Source organism: Giraffa tippelskirchi, chromosome 6 (genome assembly GCF_054371585.1).
Source record: "Giraffa tippelskirchi isolate mGirTip1 chromosome 6, T2T-mGirTip1v1.2.pri, whole genome shotgun sequence".
NCBI lineage: Eukaryota > Metazoa > Chordata > Mammalia > Artiodactyla > Giraffidae > Giraffa > Giraffa tippelskirchi.
The window spans coordinates 144430872-144449618 of NC_137280.1; the positions used below are offsets into that span (position 1 = coordinate 144430872).

Consider the following 18747-nt stretch of genomic DNA (forward strand, 5'->3'; position numbering starts at 1 on the left):
ACATAATCAGACTCATATAATTCCTCAATATACTTAACAGTTTGACTTAATTATTCCTATAAAAAAAGTCATAAAATTCTTCATATGGTATCAGAAGTAGTTGCGGGGAAAAATCTTCTTGTAGTCACTTTGATAAGTCAATGCTCATTTGTCTTGATTTTAGTCAAGAGAAAGTCAAGGGTCTAGAAAACAAATCTTCACTGAACAAGCAGAGTAATGTTTTAAGTACTTGGAAAGGAAAATAACTTGAGGCCTTTTAGCTGGTTAACCAGATGCAACACTGGTTGAGGATTAATGAACAAGAGTTGGAAGAAGTACTGAGTAATAACAAGATCATGAGGAGGAGTTAGTTACAGCAGAGACTAGGCATGCAACTAATGTCTTCAGGACTGAGGTTTGGGGATGGACGGAAGGACAGTAGCCCAGGGCACAAACATCTCTGGAGATATAACATGATGAACACGGTTCGTTTACCAGCTCTCCCCTTCGGAAGAATACAATATAAGCAGACTGAGAATAGGTAAGATGCCCTCAAGGGCCAGGCATGGACACTCCTCCTAAATCAGTATTCTCAACAAGGGGTGACTTTGCCCACCCCCCCATCCCCAGAGGACTTTTGGCACTATCTGGAGACATCTTTGACCATCGTACTGTGATGGGGAAGTCGCTGGCATCTGGTGAACAGCGCCCGGAGATGCTGATAAACATCCGACACTGCACAGAACATCCTCTTATGATGAAGAATTACTGGGCCCAAAATGTCAACAGTGCTGAGGTTGAGAAATTCTGCCTTAAATGGTCCCTGAGCAGGGAGCTCAAATCAGGTGCTCTGTGACAATCTAGAGGGTTGGGATGTGGTGGGAGGTGGGAGGGAGGTTCACGAGGGAGGGGACATATGTATACTGATGGCTGATTCATGTCGCCATGTGGCAGAAAACAATACAACGTTGTAAAGCAATTATCCTCCAATTAAAATGAAGTAAATTTAAATTAAAAAAAAAAAAACTGTTCCCTAAATTCTCAAGGTGCTGGGTTAAGCTAACCACAGAACTGAATCACCAAGTAAATGAGTTTGGTGAGTCTTGTTTACCTTTCCCCAACCTAGGCTCTGCTCTTTCTCTGGACAGTTATTGAACAAACTTCTAAAGATGAATGGTTTGAAGGAGTGTGAAGTCTTAGGCTGGGTCGCTAGGAATTAATTTGATTCCTGAAATAATTTTAAAAAGCAAAGACAAAATAATGATGAAAAGCCTTTATAGTAGGAAGTATTGAGGGGGCAAGGGCAGGCTCGGCTGAAAAACACCAGTAACTACAGAAAACCTCAGTGGATGATGACTTCTTGGTCGTTTGTCATCAAGTAATTTATGTGATATGCAGTGTTCCTAAACCCATGGGACAGAGTGGTAATTACCTGCACAAATATTTCATTTGGCCTGCACAGACTTAAATTTTAGATTCACTGGCAGTGTTAAACATTGGGATGCTTCTTATAATAATAAAGTTTTTGTTTGTTTGTTTGTGGAACTCAACTAGCCAAAGAACTGACAACTGTGGGTTGTTTCTCATCACTCAAGAGCTGTCCATTGCTGAATGGTGCTGCCTAGACAGGGCATGAGCAGCTCCATTCCTCAGCTGGACTGCTTCTGGAGGTTATATTACCTGCCTGGTCCTTGCTGCAATCTTAGCTTGCAACTTCTGTCTTAAAAAATTCATACTTACTCTTCTTTTACTTTCCTCTTTTGGGTGACCCTATATAATGATGGTGTCTTTTGCAATGTATGCAGTGTTGCTTAGACTGATTTTCATTCAGTCAGTTTTACACCATCTTTTGGCTATGTTTGTGTTAATCACAATTATGACTTTTGGATGACTTTGTTTTTCTTTTTCTTTCAATTTTTCTGGTTACTCAAAAGGTGACTAAATAGTAAAAAATGACTCATCGTTAACCCACTGGGATGGAAAGCCACCACAATTCCCGTCCTACCCATTTTGTTAGCTTAAGAATTTTGGATATATAAAACACGAATAAAAATATTTCCCAAATAAATATTTTGACCAGCACTTAAGGAAACTTGGTAGGCATAATTTACTGAGATCGATACGAAGTTAGTTTTAGAATAAAATACTGCATACTGATGTTGAAAGTGAGGAACAAAGTTCAAATAGGTATTTTATACCATCAGATCAAGTCACTAAAAGAGGCTTGTGAGTCAGTATTCCTTTATACTCTTAAAAATTATTTAGGGCTTTTTGTTTATGTATGCTATATCCATCTACACTTACTGTATTAGAAACTTAAAATTAGAAAAATCCAAATTATTTATTCATTTCTTTAAAATAATTGGTGAGAACTTTTCTAAATCTCATTAGTGGTTGGATTTATAGAAGACAGCTGGATTCTCAGATGCATTTATCCATTCGTTCTGTTGCATCATGTTGTTTTGCTTGAAATACATGAAGAAAAATCCAGCTTTATACATCGTTATAAAGGGGAGCACTCATGGATCCCCTAAAAGAGCTTTGAGAACTGTGGTTAGCTTTTGTGTCAACTTGGCTATGCTACAGTGTCCGGTTATTCAACCAGGCACTAGGAGAAGGAAATGGCAGCCCACTCCAGTATTCTTGCCTGGAGAACCTTGTGGTTGGAGGAGTCTGGTGGGCTGCTGTCCATGGGGTTGTACAGAGTTGGACACGACTGAGGTGACTTAGCATGCATGCATGCATTGGAGAAGGAAATGGCAACCCACTCCAGTATTCTTGCCTGGAGAATCCCAGGGATGGAGGAGCCTGGTGGGCTGCCGTCTATGGGGTCTCACAGAGTCGGAGACGACTGAAATGACTTAGCAGTCTAGGTGGTGTGGAGGTATTTTTGTAGGTGTGACTAAAGTCCATAATCAGTCCACCTAAAATAGAGCCTGATTCAGTCAGTTGAAAGGACTTGGAAACACAGCTATGTCTTCTCAGAGGAAGAAAAAATGCCATCTATAGACAGCAGTTTCAGCTCATACTTGAGAATTCTAGCCTGACCAGCTAACGGCCTTCCCTATGAATGTCATACTTGCGTAGCTAGCCCACCAATCATGTAAGCCAATTCCTTGCAATAAATCAATAAATTCTCTCTCTCTATATATATGTGTGTGTGTGTGTGTGTCTGTGTGTGTGTGTATAAAACCTAGTGGTTCTGTTCCCCTGGCTGAACTCTGACACAGGAAGCCCCTAGGGGGTCCTCAGACCACACTGTGAGAATCACTGATATAAGATATACTTTATAAAGTCTTTGGTGTCAGTTACCTAATTGGCTTAACATAATAATTTTATGAAGTCAAAAAGGCAGAAATGATTATTTTTTTTTTCCCCAGAGAGGATATTTATCAAATGCCACATACCCATCAGAGGCTCTTAGTCTGGATCCTTAACAACAACAACAATTTCAGTGCTCCTATCCTTTAGCACAATAACTGTCAATATATTTGCAAGTATACACACAGATCTGCGTGTAGGTCAAGAAACAGCAGTTAGAACCAGACACAGAACAATGGACTTGGTCAAAATTGGGAAAGGAGTATGTCAAGGCTTTATGTTGACATCCTGCTTATTTAATTTCCATGCAGATACATCATGCAAAATATCAGGCTGGATAAATAACAAGCTGGAGTTAAGATTTCCAGGAGAAATATTAACAACCTCAGATATGGAGATGATACCACTAATAGCAGAAAGTGAAGAGGAACTAAAGTGCCTCTTGATGAGGGTGAAAGAAGAGTGTGAAAAAGCTGGTTTGAAACTCAACATTCAAAAACCTAAGATCATGGTGTCCAGTTCCATCACTTCATGGCAAATAGGTGGGGAAACAATGGAAACAGTGACAGACTTTATTTTCCTGGGCTTCAAAATCACCGTGGACAGTGACTGCAGCCACGAAATTAAAAGACACTTGCTCCTTGCAAGAAAAGCTATGACAAACCTAGATGGCATATTAAAAAGCAGACATCATTTGCTGACAAAGGTCCCTTTAGTCAAAGCTATGGCTTTTCCAGTAGTCATGTACAGATGTGAGAGTTAGACCACAAAGAAGGGTGAGCGCAGAACTGATGCTTTCAAATTGTGGTGCTGGAGAAAACTCTTGAGTCCCTTGGACAGTGGGGAGATCAAACCAGTCAATTCTAAAGGAAATCAATGCTGAATATTCACTGGAAGGACTGATGCTGAAGCTGAAGCTCCAATACTTTGGCTACCTGATGCAAACAGCCAACTCATTGGAAAAGACCCCGATGCTGCGAAAGATTGAGGGCATGAAGAGAAGGGGGTGACAAGAGGATGAGATGGTTGGATGGCATCACTGACTCAATGGACATGAGTCTGAGCAAGCTCTGGGAGATAGCGAAGGACAGGGAAGCCTGGTGTGCCATAGTCCATGGGGTTTCAAAGAGTTGGACACGACTTTGCAACTGAAGAACAACACAGATCTAGACAGTCATATTACTTAATGCACACACACCATACAGAAATTCTTTAGAAAAGTAGATAGGACTTAAAACCTTTAAGTTGGTTTCCTAAGGAAAAGTGATACTAAAGAAACATAGGGCTTTGTTTAATGCTCAAGCAGCTTATAATGTGCCTGGTAGAATGAGATTACTCACTCCTGAAGGTATGAGATTCAATGAGATGATTAGGAATTTGATTCTTTACCAATAATTTTTAAGTACTAGGCTCTGGAATAGGGCTGCTTTCATCTTTTTCAGCTACTGCTATTATGGAATGGCTCCCCCATGCATATTTGATGCTCCCACTACTCAGTGAATTTATGGAAGACAGGAATATTCACTGACCAGTGGGTGCTTAGTAATAATGACCTGTTCATTGAATGACTGAGTATGCAAAGGATGGGTGCAATACAAAGAAGTGAAAAGAAAGAGCAAAAGTGGAAAAGTTTAGAGAAATGAAAAAACCAAAGAGCTTAAAGAAGGAATATGACTTTTAAAAAAGAATAAAGAGGAAACTGAGCTGGAGAAAAGACTGTGTATCAAAGAGTAATAAAAGAGTTATGTGAACAAATGAAAGGCTTCCATTCTATGAAAGACCGGCCAAGGAGTCTGTCTTTCATTAGGAAGAAGAGGAAGAATAATATCATGACTGAGAGAATAAACTTTAGTCAGACAGATGTAAGTTTGGGTCTTAGTTACATCACACATTAGCTATGTGATCTTGGGTAAATTACCTAACTTTTTGGCCCCCGTTTCTACAACCATGAACTTCAGTTACTGTGAAGATCAAAGAAGTACATACAAAGTACATCACATATGTCTAGCATAGAGTAAATCCAGTGAGTGTTTGCTCCCATGATTATTAATGTTACTACTGCAATTATTATTAATTCTAGAGGCAGTAAGCAGCCCATGGGAGGCTTTTAATTGGGATGGTGATAGGGAGACACCTGTCAATTTTAAAAATATATTTCATGCTAGTTAGAATGAATCATTAAAGGGAAATATTGGAGCCAGAACAATCAGGAAATTACTTTAATAGTACAAGCACAAAGATGTGACAGAGGTAATTAATATTCTAGCCCAGTGCTCCTTCCACTAGATCAGCCAATATACAACAGATTGGACTTTTGCATTTTGTTATTCTAAATTGGAGCAAAAGTTCTTTTTTTAAGCATAATTGGGAAAAGAGAAACTGTATAAAATTTTGCAGGCATATTTAATTTCAATACATCATTGGTCAGATTTAGGGGAGAATGTTAGAAGCTGAAAGTTGCAAATTTTAGATTGTCAAACTTTCTGATATACCTATTACATTTTCAAGTTCTCTCTGCTTACATGGCAAATTAACTAGAGGTTCCCAGGAAATGAACTGCTAAGGAGGCACCGGTCTAGGCTAATAATAAAAAGCAAAACTGCTTACAAGTCACATAGACATCTTTGTATGTGTCTAGGATCTTCTAAGAGAGACATATAGCTGAATATGTGATATCTACAGAGCTTACAAATGGTGGCTATTCACATTCAGTGAAACTCACATGTTACTATCTGGGTATGCTGGCAGTAAAATCAGCTGATGATAGGTAAGTAGACTAGTAGGTAAGTGGCAGGATTCACTTGCCTATATATGGCACTGGTCACAATATATGAATAAGCACTGCTCTTGTTAATATAGCACTAGTCTTTTTATGCCTGTATCCAATAAGTAATAATCACACCTTTCAATTTGCAGTCTTAGTGTGAGGTTTCGTCTTTATTTTTGATGCAGATCAAAACTACAATAAGTTACCACCCCATACTGGTCAGAATGGCCATCATTAAAAAGTCTACAAATAACAAATGCTGGAAAAGGTATGGAGAAAAACGAACCTTCCTACACTGTTGGTAGGGATGCAAATTGGTGCAGCCACTATGGAAAAAAATTTGGAGGTGCCTTAAGAAAACTAAAAAGAGAGTTGCCATATGATTCAGCAAGCCCTTTCCTGGGCATATATCCAGGAAATGTAATTTGAAAAGATATATGCATCTTTATGTTCGTAGCAGCACTATTTAAAATAGCCAACACAGAGAAGCAACCTAAATATCCATTAGTAGATAAATGGATAAAGAATATGCAGTACATATACACAATGGAATACTACTCAGCCATTAAAAAGAGTGAAATAATGCCATTAGTAGAAATACGATGGACCCAGAAAGTATTATACTAAGCAAAGTCAGACAGAGAAAGACAAATACCATGATATCATTTTTATGTAGAATTTAAAATAAGATGCAGATGGATTTATCTACAAAACAGAAACAGACTCAACAGACATAGAGAGCAGATGTGGCTGCCAAGCAGGTAGGTAGGAGTGGCGTGGATTGGAAGTCTGGGATTAGCAGATGTAAGCTATTGAACAGTACATAGAATGGATAAACAAAATGGAGTTAAAGCAATGAACTTGGAATAACAATTTAAGATGAAATAGGCCTTAGGTTTTAAGTAATCCAAGATTAGCATATCACAGATAAAGGAGACAAAGACTCCGGGAAGTTAAGTAGGGTCATGAGTCAAGGTTACCACCAGGACTACCTTGTAACTTCTAATCAAATGTACTTTTGTCACTTCACACTGTCTCAGTGTGGTCACCACAACCACTGTCTTCCTACCCAACTGTTTTCTACCCATCTACTTCGGCAAAAAAGAAAAATTTACTGGCTCACAGAAATGGAATGTCCAGAGACCCAAGGCTCCAATTGCATGCTTTAAGCTGGCTTTCTCCATGTGGTGGCCAGATGGCCTTTGGCAACTCCAGACGCATACTGACTCAACCCAGAAGCCTCATTTGAAAGTCTTCCCTGACATGTTTTATCTTGCCAAAGTCTGAGGAAAACCTGTGATTGGTTCATCCTGGATTGGGTACCCATCTCCACCAGCTCATATAGCAATACATTCTCTGTGCCAAGGTCTTTTAAGCCACACTGAATATATTATTCACAGAAAAGAGGGTTATCTAATTAAAAAGAAGTCAAGGATTTTAAAAACAGGCAGAAGCAACAAATATATATTATTATAAACATGTATTAACAAATATATATTATAAACGTACTTCTAAAATAAAACCATATGGAAGGAAATATCTAAAAACAGAAGCTTACCAAACACAGGAAGTCATCTATGGTGATGGTGTTGCTTTTCTTCTTTTAAATAATTTGTGTCAATTTCTGTAATGACAAAGATAAAGAAAAATCTCATTTCAGGAGATGAAAGATTGATTCACTATGGCTTACATCATAATAATTGCTTTTATACACACTCAACATACAATATTTTATATTCTCTGCACAGTGTCTGGCAGAGACATTCAATGAATGCTCATTCTCATTCTTTGCACATGTACAATAGTTAGCTTGAGTTGTGCTAAGGCTACTGTCATCACCTTTCTATCTCCACACACTATCAGCGTCATTCATGTTATGAAGTCTCAGTTGAAAGACAACGTGGACTATAAGCTGTTCCACATTTTTTGATTTTCAATGTTTGAGCTTTTGAATGCCACAGTTTTCAGAATGGCTTGCCATGTGCTCTGGGATTTCATAGCACATATTCCCCACCCTCCTTGTACTTCAGCAGAATTTCTATTATTCAGATTTTCTTTCTTAATTTCAACTGACATGAACTTTGGTTATTATGTCTGAGAATTTCATGAATATAGCTCAAATCTTGTCATCTGGTAAAATTAGGTTTCTACAATGTCACTCTGGACAATAACCACAGACTTAAATGAAGCACAAATTGTTAAGAAATTGTCACTTGTCTAATTTCATTGGAGATCAACGAGGTAGAGTATGATCATAGTTAGGAGACAGGGCTATTTAGTTGAACAGTTCTGGGTTCAAATCCTACCATCTTACTGGCTGGTCTTAGTCAACTTAGTTTACACAATAAGACTGAATGACCTCATCTATAATGTGGGACAGCAGCATTACCTAATTCATAGGTAATGGATGTAGAGTGTATGGTACTCTTTGAACTCTAAACACAGGTTAACCATTGTTATGACAGCCATAAAAAAGTAGCTTATTTCTGGGCAATAAAATAAAGAGCAGAAATAGCATCTGCTGCAGTTTGCAAGTACAAAATGAAAATGCACATTTGTGAACACTGATTTTACTGATAAACAACTTTTATATTTTTCCCAAGAAGCCTTCCCACATTTCTTTGTTTTCATTTGTCCACCTCCTTTTGGATTCTTCATAATCACATTTTTTTTTTTTTTTTACAGTTTTGAGGTACAATTGACCTTGTACCTCAAATAAAAATTGTATATATTTAAGGTACACAAAATGATCTGAAATACATATACAAATGATAATCATAACCAAGCCAATTAACACACCCATCACTTCACATAGTTACCACATTTTTGTGTGTGTGGTGAGAACACTTAAGATCTACTCTCCTGGTGACTTTCAAGTAACTAATAATATATTATTAACTATAGTCACCATGCTGTAAGTTCAATCTTCAGAATTTCTTCATCTTATAAGTAGAAGTTCGTACCATTTGACCAACATCTCTCCATTTTGCCTGATTATTTTGATTGTTTGTTTAGCTGTTTTTTTAGAATAAGACATTAAGACAGATTGCCAGCAGATACAGGATTCTCTGTGACTGCCGCTTGTCTCTAAAATCTATTCATTTCTTCCATCTCTCTTGTTTGAGTCCAGGCTACATCTTCTCTTGCCTGCTCCCTGTTGTTCTCACTGCTTCTGTGATCACATTCTGTGGTGGTCATCGCTCCTGGTCACAATAGTCATCCCTCCTGTGCATGCGTGCTAAGTTGCTTAAGTTATGTCTGACTCTTTGCAACCCTATGGACTGTAGCCTGCCAGGCTACACTGTCCATGGGGATTCTCAGGCAAGAATACTGGAGTGGGTTGTCATGCCCCCCTCCAGGGAATCTTCCTGACCCAGGGATCAAACCCGTTGTTTCTTGTGTCTCCTGCATTGGCAGGTGAGTTCTTTACCACTAGTGCCACCTGGGAAGCCCACCAGTCCTCCTGTACTTTTGGACATTTATGAAGATCACCCTTTCCCATGGCTTAAAGAAATGCGTGGCCATGACTGTGACGGAAGAGTGGAAGTGACCCTTGGTGCTTCCGGGTGGAAGCACTTAAGCTCATGTGTGTGGCTTCTCATGTTCAGTCCTTGTTAACATGACCACCAACCTTCGGAAATGCAGAGCTTTTGTCAGCCAGAGTTGTAGAGTGAGGATGATGTGGAACACAGTGACAAATAATACATGAACAAGGAATAAAGCTTGTTTCACAAACACAGTTTAAGTACTAATTACAGACTGCTTGGAACATAAGCTGTTGCATAATATTCTTTTCAACTGAAATTTAAGCAGCTTTTCTGTGGAAATTACACGTTGCTTCTTCCACAGTCTCTGTATCATCATCCTGAGCTTAGCATAAGAAATCAATAAAATACTTGTCAATGGACTGACCAGGGAAAGGAATTTCATTCTCTCCAACTCTCTGAATTCAAATTTGACTATTTTACATACGTTAGCAGTCAACTTATTACAAACAGTTACTATAGATAAATGGACTGGGACAAAAACTCATCTTAAAATCTTCTAAGACTCCTCACACTCTCTTTTTGTATAGATGTGTCCAAGGCCCATAAATCTCAAATTATTATTCACTTGTTCACAGGGGCCCAAATAAACCTATGTCTTATATCTATATATTATCTTTTAATATTCTTCTATTATCAAAGATATGGAACGAGAAAGGTAACGGAGGATGGACTTTCTGACAATTTAGCTGTCATCTTTAGCATCATGCTTTGGCTAAAGGCTGGAATGTTCAAACCACGATTATAAACAGTGGTATATAAAGTGTCTCCTGGGACTTTGGTCCAGGAGCAGTTTACATTTTTAGTAGATTAAAGCATTCAATTTGATATTTCCTTGTTGTATTTCCTTAATAGGATGGCGGTGGCAGAAGTATCAGATGTGAGGGTATCTCAGATTGTGCCCTAACAGGAAAAAAAGCCCAGGCACCAAATGTTTGCTAAGGACATTTTTTATACAAATAGCCTTGGGAAAGACTTTCAAAACCTTGTTCAACAACTCCAGAATTTTTCTCCATTCTACTACTCCTCAATAGTCAGCAGTCCCCATATCTTGCTGTCCCTTCACTGCCTCTACCGTTTGTTGTCTCTTTCACTTTGTTATCTTGTGAGTCTTGTTTCTGATTTCCAGGATCTGCCTTGACCTCTGGTGCCTGTGCAGGGTACAAATCCCATCTCTGCAATCACATTAGTAACATCATATAGAAACTCCCCAACTGTATGCCCATAAATGACCCTCCCCACAATTCTCCATTGTAACTAAGTTTGAATCGGGCCAAAGAGTATAGGATGAGAGGTCCATGTGTGATTTACCATCAACTTCAGCTGTGACTAATATTCCACTACCCTTGGTATCTTTTCTTTTCTCCAAGAAAGTCTGTGGGAATGATCCATTCAGATTAGTTTCATAAGATCAAAGCTCTATTACTATATATATTGTCACTTTTTCACATTCTAATGTTTCTGAAATTGTGGTGCCTCTTACACTTGGTATGCATCTTTAATGAGATATTTAATCTCCAAATGCTATCATTAAATATATAAAGAAATATATAATTGATTGCATCTTAAACTTCAAGGTTAAAATTATTCCTCATATTTTGTTGTTCAGTTGCTAAGTCATCTCCTACTCTTTATGACCCCATGGACTGTGGCACACCAGGCTTCCCTGTCCTTCATTAGCTCCTGGAGTTGCTCAAACTCATATGCATTGAGTCAGTGATGCCATCCAACCATCTCATCCTCTGTCACCCCCTTCTCCACCTGCTCTCAATCTTTCCCAGCAATGGGGTCTTTTCCAATGACTTGACTCTGCATCAGGGGGCAATGTATTGGAGCTCACAAATTAAATATAATCCTGTGACAAACAGATTCAAGAGGCAACCGAATCCTGAGCATCACAGGCTAGAGGAGTGTTGAGCCTGGTTTGCACAGATGTGTCTGGCCTGCCCTCTAAGCTTCCGTACAAAACCAACAACAACCGTTCCTCATCAGGAGAAGCAGTCAGAACATCACCACATCTGGGGTGGAATAGCAGCTAATTTTACACAGAAAGAGTGCCTATTTGACTTTTTGCTCAGTTTCTTTTGGCATTCCAATCAATGTAAACATGTTGACTAGATGGTTATTTTCTCAGGGAAAACTGTTTCATCTGATCCCATTTACTCTTTTTCTCATACTTAAATTTACAAGTAAACATTCCAGGGTTCACAATGAGGCTTTACTTAATTTCCCTATCTGTATTCAACATTTTACTTGTTGAAACCACTGCTATGAAGTTTATAATTTTCTTTAGACAAAAGCATGTACACCAAAACACTGCATCTTTTCCAATAACCCCATTTTAAGGCATGTAAGTATATGATAACAAAGTCATATCCCAATATGAAAACACACCATCTAAAATCTGCTGTTTTACTTATATGTCTCTCTCTAATCTGAATGTCAGAGATTGAATTATCATGCTTATAAAGAAATCTTTTTCTCCTCAACAAATCAACTACAGGATACTGCCCTAAACTTTGGGAAAGTAAATGACTTTTTCGAAGACCCACAGATTAGTAAGGACTAGCTAGCATTTATTGGGATTTAAGCTTTACACGTGGATTTAAATTTCCAGGAATGCTTGGTGAGGAGAATCCTGGAGTTCACACCACAATACCTATACAGATTGAGAGAATCAAGATTGGGAGCCCTGATTAGTTAATGAAGCCACGGATATATTATTACCCACCCAATCTACAATTATTCAATTGCATTAATTAAGCAGGGAAGCCAAGTGATTCCTGTAAGAGTTAAATACGTAGTAACCACTAGGAGTCAGCGAGATTATGAATGTTCACTGAAAATGATTCACATAAACTGACCTGGTTCTAAATTCACTTCTGCCACCTTTCCCTGGTTGTTTGACCTTGTAAAACTACTTAATCTCTTAGCCTTAAGTTTCTTCTGAAAAATAAGCAAAATAATAGCTATTTTACATGATTATAAATTTCCTCTCTCTCTCTCTCTATATATATATATATCTGTCCAATGTGTGTGTATATACATATTTGGCATAATGAGTACTCAATGGCAATTTCGTTATCACTGCACCATACCCAACCCAACTGTAAACTCAAATACTCTAATAGCTCTCATTTCTCCTATCAATATGAGAAACAGACAATGAAATTCATCTCCTAGGATACCATCATTTATCAGTTCACCCTCACTTTCTATTTGTTTAAAAGAAGTTGAGAGAGTAGGATTAACTATAAAAATCATACAAATGTCTAGTTTCAAGGAAACAGTGCCTGGGGACAGAAAATAGTTGTATAATTGCCTCATTTTTCAGTTGAAAAAAGAAAAGTCTGAACAAGCCTACTCACAAAACCTTCCATTTAAAATTTTTCCTAGCACCTCCTTCATAAAAACCTCTTGCAAATAACTGGTATAGAACTGGGAAGCAACAACAAGGGAGAACAAAAACTGCTACAAATGCAATAAATCATAGAATACTAGAATGGGAAAAGCAACTTAGAAAGGATTAGTGAGAGCAAGATATTAAAAGAGACAAGCCTTTTACTTGTCCCTGAAATTATATAAAACTGTCATTAACTATACCCAAATCAATGGCAACTTCTTTAATAGAAAGACCGTATTTTCTTCAAATTGCCAGAAGACTCTTCCAAGTGTACATTTGTGCATGTGGTATATCAAATAATAGGGGGTGAGGTTTGTTATGTCAGCAAGGATAGTAGTTTTTAGAAAGTCAAGTGATGCTAAGTTTCCAAGCCTTCACTCCTGCAATGAAATTGGAAAAAGAGAGAGTTTTGAGTTTGCTAGGGCTGCTATAACCAAGTACCACAAGTGGGTGGCTTAAACAATAGAAATTTAGTCTCACAGTTCTGGAGGCTAAAAGCCCAGATCAGGCTGTTAGCAGGGTTGGCCCTTTCTGAGGGCTGTGAGAAAAGAATCTGGTTCATGCCCCTTTCATAGCTTCAGTGTTTTGCTGCAAACCTGGATGTGCCTTGGCCTATAGACCCATCACCTAGATCCCTGTCTTCATGCTCACATGGCATTCTCCTTCTGCGCACGTCTCTACACACACATCTCAACTTTGTATAAGAACAGGTTGTATTGGCTTGGGGGCTCACCGACTTCAGAATGACCTCATTAAAGCTTCATTACATCTGCATGACTATTCCCAAATGAGGTCACATCCTGAGGTACTGGACATTAGGACCTCACACATGAATTTGAGGGAGACACAGTTAAACCTGTAGCAAGACAGAAGAGAAAGGACTGCTTCTGAAATGGTAGAGCAACCTGTCAAAGTAGACAAAACCTAGCTAGATGCTCATTAAAATAGGTGTCATTGCTGGTATACATGTTGAATGTCACTGGCACATCTGGCAGTTTTCTTATCTACCAAGTAGATGATTCTGCTTACTGATATTCATCTCTGCAACCCATGGACTGTAGCCCATCAGGCTCCTCTGTTCATGAAATTCTCCAGGTAAGAATACTGGAGTGGGTAGCCATTCCCTTCATCAGGAGATCTTTCTGAACCAGGGATTGAATCCAGGTCTCCTGTACTGCAAGCATATTCTTCACCTACTGAGCCACCAGGGAAGCCCAGTGATATGAAAGAAGGCACATGAGTACTTCAGAGTATGAGAGAAAGAAATTAAGATCCAAGTCCAAGCACATTGATACTAGGACATCTAGTCAGGGAATGGAAACATCTGATTTCATAAGACTTTCAAATTTACTAATAGTTCCTTTTTCTTTCTAGAATATTGTTTATAAGCAGCCTTATATTATTAAATTAGTATAATTCACTGTTGCTGAACCTAAGCAAGTCTTCCAAAACCCTAACTTCATCAGAATTATTAATTCCTCCCAGAGACAACACATGCTTTATTCTGGGGCCAACTATATTGCAACAATTCTTTGTTGATAACAAAGGGTGTAGGTGTGGGTAGCTTGAGGTTCTACTTTTATGGGACTTGATGTTTTACTTTTTTTTAAAAAATATCAACCTAATATGAACACGAACCAAGAGCTTTCATGTCTTCCAGGTACCAAAAAATCTCTCCCACACAAATTTCAGCTTCAGTTAATTGACCAATGTTTACTTAAAAGGGTTGTGAGCAAAGTAAGGATGCTACTTGAGAGTGGTAATGTGACACTGATGTTCATATTGAGATTATTCTTTTTTAGTTTCATTTTGTATTGAATAATCAAAAGAATTGGCTATCAATCTGGTGCTAGTGTGATTTTAATCATTAATACATCCTAATCTCCCCCGTAATGCAAAGGAAGATACCACAGTTTTGAGTTTTAGTTTTGTTTATTTAGAATGTGACGCTATTTTTAATTACGTTTATTTTAACATTATTATCTAACTATGGTGTTTGATATAAATATTCCCTTTTAAAAAATTTAAAAGTATTTAAAAAATAAATTTAAAAGTCAATTTTTTAAAATAAACTATGAAATAAGTAACAGTCATGAAGCTAGACAAACATTTAAAAGATAGCATGCAAATAACTAAAATTTGGGAACCAATGATTTCTTTCTTTTACCTGAAGGCATTTGCATAGAGGAACAAAACATTCCACTGGATGCTCGATAAATGCATTCAGTTGCAGGAAAAAAGTGTCCTCCACGCCCAATTGGCACGTTTTGGTTGGGCAGAAAGCAAAAGCATGGAAATCCAACAGATCTCTTTTTTGCTGGAATAGAGCAAGGACTAAATTCCAACCACCTTAAGAGCTGGTGGCAAGCCCTCCTCCTTCCTTTCTATTTTCATCCCTGGCTTCCCTGGTTTGCATTATGTTTGATCCCAAAAGCCACCTCTGATCCTTTTGGGAATAGGCCGAGTATATAAAAAGGGAGGTGATTAATCAGTATTCGTTGAATAAATGAATATGTAAGTGAATGAATAAGTTAACAGAGAAAACAGACGGACTAAGAGGGAGAATTTGCAAAGCTCTGATTGTTCTTAGCTCTCCTGTTTTAATAAGGAGAGTTGATTCAAGGAGTACACTGTGATTCTAACAAGGAAGAGAGCACCATGCATGGCCCAGATGGGAAACATGGAGTCTGAATAGGCAGGAAATTAGAGAAAACACTCCTTAGCGATTGTCTGTCTTCTCTCTAGATTATTAGAGGGCTGGTTGATAATCCCAGATGGACCCAGAAATGACTTTCCAGGCAATCAGAGGAGACAGAAGCTGATGGTCACCTTGGCTGTATCTTGGATTAAGCGTATTGATCCTAATTTACAGGAATCATGAAAATAAACTCCTGGTTGTTGGTGGAAAGGAAAGTGATAAAAGTCCATCTGAGAGGGAATCCAGCCTGAATTAATGAGAGAGAGAAAACATGCCATGTCTTTGTTCTCTGCTCAGGAAGTCCATCAGAGTGACTGAAAGCTCTTCTGGGGAATGAGAGAAACTCCCTGGTGGCTGTGTGGAAGTTGTTTCTATCCCAGTTGATGGGATGATTCATAGGCTGCTGGATAAAACATCTTGCAGAGCAGAGAGAAATAGGCGTGAAGTAAACCTATTGTTCTTGACTCTCTAGTTTTCAACACATCTTCTTTCGCAATATGGGACTTCCCTGGTAGCTCAGACAGTAAAGGATATGCCTGCAATGTGGGAGACGAGGGTTTGATCCCTGGGTTGGGAAGATCCCCTGGAGAAGGGCATGGCAACTCACTTCAGTATTCTTGTCTGGAGAATGCCATGGACTGAGGAGCCTGGTAGACTACAGTTGATGGGGTTGAAATAATCAGACACGACTGAATGACTAACACTTTCACTTCACTTTCCTTTATAATATAGAACTTTACATACATGTTCCCTCTCTCCTAAATTGGACTCTGCCCAAAGGTAGGATCTATTTCTTGATTCACTTTTGTTGTTGCATGGTACCCATTATTTGAGACCCAATAGGTGCTCAGTAACCTAGACAGCATATTAAAAAGCAGATACATTTCTTTGCTAACAAAGGTCTGTCTAGTCAAAGCTATGGTTTTTCCAGCAGTCACATATGGATATGAGAGTGTTACTATAAAGAAAGCTGAGCACTGAAGAATTGATGCTTTTGAACTGTGGTGTTGGAGGAGACTCTTACGAGTCCGTTGGACTGTAAGGAGATCCAACCAGTCTATCCTAAAGGAAACCAGTCCTGAATATTCATTGGAAGGACTGACGCTGAAGCTGAAGCTCCAATCCTTTGTCCACCTGATGAGAAGAACTGACTCATTGGAAAAGACCCTGATGCTGGGAAAGATTGAGGGCAGGAGGAGAAGGGGATGACAGAGGATGAGATGGTTGGATGGCATCACTGACTCGATGGACTTGAGTTTGAATAAACCCTGGGAGTTGGTGATGGACAGGGAGCCTGGTGTGCTGCAGTCCAAGGGGTCACAAAGAGTCGGACATGACTGAGTAACTGAACTGATGAATGAAAATAGACATTTGAAAATCACTATGGCTGCTATTTAAATTCTTCTCCATGAATATCTGAGTGCTTACCATGAACCAGACAACTTTTTTCACTGGGAGAAATTTTACAACAGACTCATTTGTAAAGACATTTGTAGACCTGAGGCTGATGTAGCCATAAACATTAGTAACATTTATACAACTTGAGATCATGAGAAACAAAGTGTGAGGGGGATATGGTAAAGGGCTATGGGTGCACAGAGAAAGAGAAATCAGTTTGGGGGTCAGTAGGGTGGAGATCAGGGAAGGAGCATTTGTTGAAGGCTTTGAAGGATGAAATTCAACAGGTGGAGGTAACTCTGGAGAAGGATGTCCCAGGGGAAGATTATACCCCAGACAAAATCTTGAGATGGGGTAGAACAAAGCTTTTTTGGGGAGGGATACTGGGTAGTTTAGAGGGGCTATAATAATGTTTACAATGGAGGGATGTGTATGTGTTTGTGTGTGTGTGTTGATGTATGAGAGAGAGAGGAGAGAGAAAGAAGTGGGGAGAAAGGACAAAGAGAGAGCAAGAATCAAGGAGTTAAGGCCATCTGGGCACAGATTTTACGGAGCCTTAAAAACTCAGTGAAGCCATTTGGAGTTAACTAAATAATGAAGGTAATGTAGCAAGGATATGCAGAATCTCAGCTGCTCTTAGGATCTGGACACAACAATTAGCTCATCTGACCAACAAATTTAGGCAAGAGTTAGTAACGCCCCCTCCTCCAGGGTCATTCTTCTCCTCCCTGTTATCACAGGTGCACCATCCAAAAGGAGACTCCAAAAGATGACAGCAAACTCAAGGAATGGCTCCCTGCTGGAATTTCGTCCCAATAAGTAAGGAAAGCATAAGAGGGAAACAGTGTGGGCATCCTTCTGTAGCACAAGCCACATTTGTCTCAATTTGAGAGGCTAATTTGTTTTTTTTAAAGCTTCTCTTGAACATATGCCCTTAAAGGGAATGATCTAAGTGTTTATTTTTACTTTTCAGCAGGAAATGTATTCCTGTGCAATCAAATACCTAGAATTGTTGAGAAAGCTATATTTCACAAAGGAATGTCAGCTGATAAGCATAGAATGAGTGACAAAATTAGCAAACGTGTCTGCAAGCTCTCATGTAATTGATTCAGGCAAGAATTTTCAACTGCTGTTAAAACTATTTGGTGAATGAAAATACATTGTAGGTAGAAATGTGATGAACAAAATACAAGGGAGATTTCATAGCTCCTCTGATCTAAGCTTAGCATTGGCCCCTTTCACTCTGAGACCCAGCTCCTTACAGAGGCCACCAAGGACTCACACCACCTGCCTCCAATCCTTTTCTGAACTCAACCTCACCATGATCCTCTTGGTCCTACAACTTCAGCCACGTTGTCTCCTTACCATTTTTTGAATGGATGTACCAGTCATGCATACTTTTAAAGATTTTTGCTCACTGTCCTATGTCTGGATTCCTCTTCTCCCAAATATGTGCATGGCTAAGTCTTTCCTGATACAAATCCCTATTAAGAATCAACTTCTTGGGTTTACCTGATGGCTCAGTGGTAAGAATCTGCCTGCTGATGCAGGAGGCATGAGTTTGATCCCTGATCTGGGAAGATCCCACATGCTGTGGAGCAACTAAGCCTGTGTGCCACAACTATTGAGCTTGTCT

The 18747-nt window shown here is 38.9% G+C and overlaps 1 protein-coding gene across 1 annotated transcript in view; it reads right to left on the reverse strand.

The window, feature by feature from the left end:
- Nucleotides 1-9254, reverse strand: part of ATP10B (ATPase phospholipid transporting 10B (putative)) — a 304891-nt gene extending 295637 nt beyond the window's left edge. The window contains exons 1-2 of the mRNA XM_081500594.1: nucleotides 9031-9254; nucleotides 7626-7691 (exon numbers count right to left, since the gene is read on the reverse strand). The gene's annotated coding sequence lies outside the window, so the exon portion shown is untranslated. The remainder of the gene's footprint in view (nucleotides 1-7625; nucleotides 7692-9030) is intronic.
- Nucleotides 9255-18747: the final 9493 nt, after the last annotated feature.